Raw genomic sequence first — 7,643 nt, 5'->3', positions numbered from 1 at the left:
TCGGTCTGCTGCACGCGTCTCCCCCGTGCCCTCTGAGATCGCGGGTCCTCGGCGGGATGCGCTTGGGCAGGGCCGGGGTGCTCATGGGCGCTCGGCTCAGCTGCACATGGCCTTATTTTGGAACGTTGCAGTGGTGTGGTGCCTGGCACCCGCATCCTGTTTTTGGTTCCCGGCGGGGTCCGCCGCCCCGGGTGCCCTCTCCTATGGCGAGCTGGCGGTTCGAGCCTCCTGGCCGGTCCCGGATCCTCCCTTGCCATGGTTGGATTCCCCCGCTCGCGGCATCGGTGTTGTGCCGGCTCTTGTCGGCTGGCCTGCCTCCTTCGGCTGGCCCGGTTCTGGTGCGGATGCTCGAGGCTGTGGCTTGCTACGGGGTACCCGCAGGTCTTCCACGTGCTCTGCCTGTGCCCGGCGCTGGGCGCCCTTCTCGCGTTGGCGCGGTCAGCTTGGTGCTGTCCCCGCCTCCGTGGTCCCCTTGCGGGTCTTGGTCCGGTCTGAGGGGTGTTCCTGGAACGTGGCCCCTGCTTTCCGGTGGGGCCGGTGGGCGGCCGTGCGGGACTTCCACAGTCCGGTGTTCGACGGCCTGGTTTCCTTGGTGGCTTGCTTGGCTCCGATGATATTCTTCCTTCGCCCACGGGTGCTCTGCCGGTCTCCCCCTTGGGTGCTCGCTTCGGCGGCGCTTGTTCTTATGTTGGAACGTTACTGTGGAGAATTGCAGGGCCCCTGCGCGGGGGTGTATCGCATATTCGTGAGGCGTTCCACGGGTGTTTTCTCTCCCGTTCGAGGAGCTCTTCGGGGTCCGCTCTCTTGGGCCCCGGCCCTCGGTCGCTTTGCGGTTCCTCGCCTTTCGGGGGTTTCCCTGGTGGCGATGGTGTCTGCTGGGCGGATGGGCGTGCGGGGGTCGTTCCTCCGCTCCCCGCCCTTTTCTTGCGGGTTTTGCCGGACGGGGTTGCTCCTCCGGCATGTCCCCTGTGTCCTTCCCGGGGTCCCTTCCCTGGGGCCTCGGACTCGGGTGGTCTCTGTACCGCTTTTTCTCCATCGTGGTTCCTCCCTTGTCCGGGCTGGTTGTTCGGCGTGCTGTTTGGCTCCTCTTGGCCGCACGTTTTTCCTTTCCCGGTGGGATGCCCTGTGTTATGCCTTTTGGGCCCGGTTCGTTCGGGCCGCTAGCCCTCGTTCCTCCTTGGCTCGCGGGCTTACACAGGCTGGCATCCTTCCCTACGCTTCGCTGGGTTCTGTGGATCCGGCGGGGGCCCGGGGTCGGTCCGCGAGGTGTGGCTCTGTTCCCTGGGCCCCCTTAGTGGGTGTTCCCTCTGTGGAGTTTTCTCTGACTTCGGCGTGGTCGTCCCCCGCCTGGTACGTGGGTCTCTAGCAGTCCCGGGGGGACTTCGCTGGGGCCGTTCTGAATGCTGGAGCTGCGGCTCCTGGTTGGCCTCCTTTTACTGGAGGTCTTGATTTCAGGTTTCCTGTGGTCCCTGTTTTCTTGTCAGTTGTTTTACATCAACCTTGGGTTGGTTTCTCTGCATCACCGTGTGGTGTTGTTGTTATGGTGGTCAATGAAGCCTTGTTGGCTTGGGTATTGGCTCACTTTGTAACTCAGGGGGCGAGGAAGACTAACGAGGAGGTAATGCCCCGGTTACTTACCGGTAATCTTCATTACTCCGAGTATAGTCTTCCTCGCCACATGAGTTCCCTCCCCCCCTCCCTGTCTGGCTATCGGCTTCATTGGTTGCTTGGTAGATCAGGCTGATTGGTTGGGCCGGCCCGCCTCTTATAGAGGTCAGGTGGGACTGGTCGGCCATGTTGGGAGGGGGTGGGAGGTGGTTTCTTTTTGCTTTGGAGGGTTCTGTTGTGGAGCTAAAGCTCACTTTGTAACTCATGAGGCGAGGAAGACTATACTCGGAGTAATGAAGATTACCGGTAAGTAACCGGGGCATTAATATGCACTTTAGTAGGTCTCTGTTATAAACAGTGTCAAGCCATTAGTACAGGCTAGATGAATAATGTATACACTAGGAAATGCTCTGTCAGATTCGTTAGGTCTGATTTGTTTATTAGAGAAAGTTATGTAGGCCTTACTTATTGTGAAAAGCATGTATGAAAAGCAATAGGCTTTAAAGGGTGAATTGTTATAACACTGTGCAAAAGCCTGTCGGCAGGTATTTTGTTACACAGAATCTTGCATATTACCTTAGTAGGCAAGGGTTCTGGTGTTAGTGACCCACTCGAACAAACCATGGGATAGACGATTAGAACTATAGTAAACCTTTTTAGGCTCTATCAGTAGGGATTTATATTTGGTTCACAACTGCATTATGTACATATTTGAATTTTAATTATAGTATACCTGATGGTTGCTTTGTGGGAAGGCTTATAACCAACATAGTCGATTAGACTTGGTTATGTTGGCATGGCAACGATAACAGCTAGAGGCCTGATATTTCACTAGCAACAAATATTTCAGATGCTAAATGTCTGTTTATTATGAAAAGTTACGATAAACGTAGCAGGTTTGTCATATTGATTGTTAAAAGCATATGTTAAAGTCAATTGGGTGGATTGTTATTTCCCTTAAAGATAGGTATTTTTTTTAATGAGATGCCACAGATTACCTTTGCAGGGAAGGATTTTGTTGATGGTTAACTCCTTTGACATTTCTTACAGGGAGGAGATTTGCACTGTAATAATTCTTGCTAGAATCTCTTTTTAGCTGCCTAATGAGATCTTCTAACAAAGGAAATAAATAATACATAAATTCATATGGATACATGGAAAGGCTTTGTTTCATTTCCGTTCTGCCATTGGTTTGCTTGAGTGTCATTTGCATTAATGGCAGTGCACTGCATGTGGTAATGGTTCAGTCTACATCAGTCATTGGCTCTCTTGCCTGTGAATGAGAACACCTCTGTGTCTGGGATATTAGTTTGCACCTTTCTACATTTAAAGTTCCTCTTTTATTTCTTTGCTTCTCTTCCTTTTATTTTAATATTTCTTGAGATGATTCTACACGTAGGGTAAGGTAATAATTATTTGTATATGATTAATTAAAATCTTTACAAAAGTATAAAAGCCATATGACAATAAAAAAAATGATGTAACTTTTTTTTTTTAAATGCAACAATTACTGTGGTCAATTCAAGGTTGTTACTAAGCCCCAATGAGTCTTTCAAGTGTGGTTGAGTCTTTCCTTTGTTAGAGCAAAGAACTTCACAACCTGGCAGTTCAGTTTGATGTTGCTAGTGGTAAAACACAGTTTAACTGCCTGCCTACAAGTCCGAACAGCATGTGATCTAAAAAATGGTAGCAGCAGGTTGTGCCTCAGGTCGCTTAATCTTGGGCATATGCATATCACGTGGACAATGTCCTCCTTGCCAGATTTACACAGGCGACAAGTTCGAGGCATGAGATCTCTCCCATGGAGGCAGGTGCGGTAAGATCGGGATAGCCCCAAGGCGCAGGTTTAGAAAGTTTTCTTTAACTTTTATTTTCATCCCGATGTTAAGATAGGCTTGTGGCCGTATTTTACCGTAATCTCCCACCGTTATCCATCCGTGCGCTCTGTTGGCTAGATGTCTCTTGTCTTCTGTTGCTGAGATTATCCGAGCAGACTTTTTGGCCAATTTCTTGAAGGACTGAAGGTCTATGGCTGTTTCCCAAATGTCAGATAAACCTAGCACTTCAGGAGATCCAAATAAGTAGTCCCTAGGCAGTGAAGTGCGACATCTGAGTAGCTCTTCCCAGACGCTGGCATTTAAGGAGTCAGAGTCTGATCGCGGATCTTACGCCAGTTGGCTACATATGCGCTCCGTCTTTCTAGTGCTTGTTTGATGAGCCCAAATTCTAAACGAATTTGGGCCGGAGAAACATATTTGGGGAGGTTAAAGATGGCCCTATAAGAGTTGGCTATAACTGTGTCCAACAGTGCAGCGTCCTTCCCATGCAGAGATTCACTCCCGTAAGTGAGCGTTGGTTGAAGTTTCGCTCGGAGGATTTCAAGGAAGGGTTTGAGGGTGACGTCAGGGAGTTTGGGCTTTAGTGATTTTAGTGCAAGGTAGGTCATTGTTGCCTTCCCTCGGATGGAGTGGAGCTGAGGCCTAGACGTATTCTTAGAATCCAGCACGACACCAAGGTACTTGTATGTGGCTACCCGTTCAAGCTTTTCTCCGTTCAGGTACCAAAAAGGGATCCTTTTCTTCCTATAGTTCACCGTCATGACCTTAGATTTGTTAAGGTTTATTTGTAGGGCATTCTTTATCGAGAAGGCGTGGGTACAGTTCAGGAGATGCTGAAGGCCTATTGGCGACCAGCTGATCAGTACTAAGTCATCCGCATATAGCAGACTTGAGAGAGTGGCTTTTCCTAGCTTGGGTGCATGATTGCGGCATTTGTAGAGTTCTCCAGGTAAATCCGAAATAAACAAATTGAATAAAATGGGTGCTAATAGGCACCCCTGCTTTAGTCCTTTAGTTGTCCTAATCGGCTTCGAGAGATGTTGGCCAGTTCCAAGTTTGATTTTAACCCAGGTGTTAGAGTGAAGCAGTATTAGGATATCCAGGAGGTGTTTCGGACTGCCTCAGTTGAATAGTTTTTCCCAAAGTTTGTTTCGGTCCACATGGTGAAAGGCGGCAGTATAATCGATGAATGAGAGGAATAGCGGTAGCTAAGTAGCTTTTACTTCACCCATCAGTAGGGACAAGGCCATGATGTTGGTTGTTGTCCCTTGGCCTTTACGGAAACCCGTTTGATTGGGAGGGATAATGGCTTTTTCGGACGCCCATGCCGATAGTTCCTCCAGAATTAGTCCAGCGAAGTATTTTGCTTCTATATCAAGCAAAGCAATGAGACGATAGCTATTCGGATTACACTTGCTCCCATGTTTATAAATCGGGCTTATAACGGACCCATGCCAGGAGTCCGGAAGGGACAAAGTAAGTCTAGCCTCATTAAAAACTAGCCCCAGGGATGCACTCCAGAAATCTACGTCAGATTTATACAACATGGTAGGGATTCCATTCGTCCCCGGAGCTCCATTCAGTCGCCCCTTGATGATTCGCCGTCCGATGTCTACTGGGGTAAATCCTGTGAGCACTCTCTCCGCGTCCATTACAGCTCCCCAGTCAGTGCTAACTGGTCACTTGCTTGCCCCTCATTTCATCTGCAGGGCGCTGCATCCCACACAGCCACTTCCTCTAAGCAAGGAGACCATTATGGAATACAGTTATCCATAGTGTATCATTGTTTTACCACTCCAAGTTGGCCAACACATCAGTCAAAATGTGGCGGCTATCCTTGAATGTTAAAACACCCCTGTATTACCTACAATACCTCTGCAAGATGAACACCATCTGCTTTGTTTAGTTTTCCTATTCCAAGAAAATACCTGCCTTGTTAAGAAGGCAGCATGTTATCTATTTGTTACTTACATTCTTTTAATTTATTTGCACATATGTTGTTGTTTGTGTTTCTTTTATTGCATTTGTGTCCGAGGATGAATGCAATAATGAGTCAGTGGATGAATGGTGAGATGCTGTGGTTTAATGACCAGACCTGCCGGCTTTGGGATTAGGAAACCAGGTTTGAGTCTCGGTGTCAGCTTAACATTCTGTGATTCTGGGCAAATCACTTAATTTTCCCTTGCCTAGAAGAATGTATTGTCCTTGTGTAATGTATTGGGTGTTCATGTAAAGCGCTTGAATACCTTTGGGTCAAGTTTGCACCATATAAATGTTATGGATGCAGACGGTAAGTGCACAGGTATGTATCCGCGTGGGTGTGCAGTGATACAGGAAGAAGGTAGAGGAAAATGGAGGAATAGCAGGAACAGAAAAATAGGGAGCATCCGCAGACAGATAGCCAGGATATATGAATATGAAAGGAAGTATGTGACAGAGATGGAACAAGAAAAAACAAATCTACAGATGTTTAACCTTAAGACCCAGAAGCAGCGTGCTGATCGCAGAAAAATTACATATCCACCAGTGACATTTTTCTTTTTGATTAATAACAACCATTACAATACAGCACGGCAAATTTCCGTAGAAAATACATGAGATTTCTTTTAAAATATCATGGTATATAAAAATAGCTAGGGAAGATGATGGTAGCAACCTATAGTTTCCCCAGTTCCCTTCGAAACAAATGCATTACAGATGAAAAAAGCTAGACGTATTTAAACAATAAAGTACTGCCTCGTTACCCGTTCTTTAAATGTTGTGATTAAAAATGCTTTCTAATGTGTGGGTAATGTTGGGCAACAGCAAACAATATGGGCTACACTTTGTCTAAAGTAACTGCAGATCTCGGTTGGAAGTGCTCCGAATCGGATTTGGCTTTCCCAGATCCGATCCATAGCCCTTGTTTATGATCGAAATATACACAGGTCTGAACGACCAAGTATGATGCAAAGATCCCGTACACGCCAACCGAACCATTTCCGGGACCCCAACCTATACGTATGACTCATTCAAAGACAAATTGTGCCATGCTGTGGAGCCATATTCAGACGGAGCAAGTTCCCATGAACGATTTGGACAGCCTTTACAAGTCATTGTGCCTGGAAAGAAAAGGCTGCCGGAATCCATATTTGGGGGCCCATAACAGGCCCCCTTTACCCGGGGCCCCCTGAATTGTGCCTGTGGTGGTACTCATGGGTCCCTCCTTTCAGACGATGCACAATGTGGCACGCACCAAGGGGTGCCCACCACAGGGTGCTCGATTTTCCCAAGTCACCCCTTTCTTCAATGGGAGCCTGTGTACGCGTTCGGTATGCAGGCTCCCATTGAAGTCAATAGGAGTCCAACTGAATCGTATCTGGATGCATTCAAACGCATCGTACTTGTTCGGTTGGATTCCCCTGACATGAGTCGTTCTATTGCTTTCCGGCCGTAATCAGAAACAGGCCCCAAGTTGTTTCTTTCCATTTTGTTTGTTTTAAATCCTTGGTGTCAAAGATACCAAAGTGTAACAGCTAATCGTTTATTCTTGGTGCCTTTGGGATAGATGCCGCATGGAAGAAGGAAGAATTATTTTTGGCATAGTTTTTTTGACGAAGAAGGAATGCTTACATTTTTGAAGGTCCCTTGCGCAGTAGTGAAAATATATATTTAATTCAGAGGGTCTTGAAGCAAGAACTATAAATTCCCTGACCCGTTGTCAGTTCTTTCAGGTATTTGGATATCAGTGTACCCCCCATGGTCTTTTTGATGTAAGTGCTGAATTTCAAATACTTGGGATAGAATCGCTCAGAGGATGTTTGTCTTTGCTCTTTTAAACCTGCCCTTTGCTTTGAGTTCCTGCTCAAATAGATTGAATTCCAGATCAATTTATAATGGGCTCGGAGATTGAGATTGTGGCAGACTAAAAATCGTTCTAAACGGTTCTGCTCCAAATGCACCGATGTATTGGGTTTTTTCTGAAAAAGCATCACTGCTACTGGTTAAAAAATATATCTACTTAACTTTTAATTACATTTAAAAATGGTATGACTTTTGGACCATCAACATTTTTGGATAGTATTAGTAGAGCAGACCTCAGTGTTGTGGCCTTTCCCTTCGGTCTCATCCAATGGGCCCTGTGATTGCCGCTTTAGTGTAGAGCAAAGGTCTTCAAACTGTGGGGCGCGACCCCCAGGGGGGTCGTGGAGTCCTGGG

General features: G+C 47.1%; 1 non-coding gene across 1 annotated transcript; it reads left to right on the top strand.

The window, feature by feature from the left end:
- The first annotated feature begins 658 nt into the window (after positions 1-658).
- On the top strand, positions 659-765 carry LOC147734750 (U6 spliceosomal RNA). The gene has a single exon (XR_015308066.1). It is a non-coding gene; the product is annotated as a U6 spliceosomal RNA (small nuclear RNA).
- The last annotated feature ends 6,878 nt before the right edge of the window (positions 766-7,643 follow it).

The sequence above is a fragment of the Lissotriton vulgaris genome, chromosome 1_2 (assembly GCF_964263255.1).
Source record: "Lissotriton vulgaris chromosome 1_2, aLisVul1.2, whole genome shotgun sequence".
NCBI lineage: Eukaryota > Metazoa > Chordata > Amphibia > Caudata > Salamandridae > Lissotriton > Lissotriton vulgaris.
This window is presented reverse-complemented; position numbering and strand designations above follow the sequence as displayed.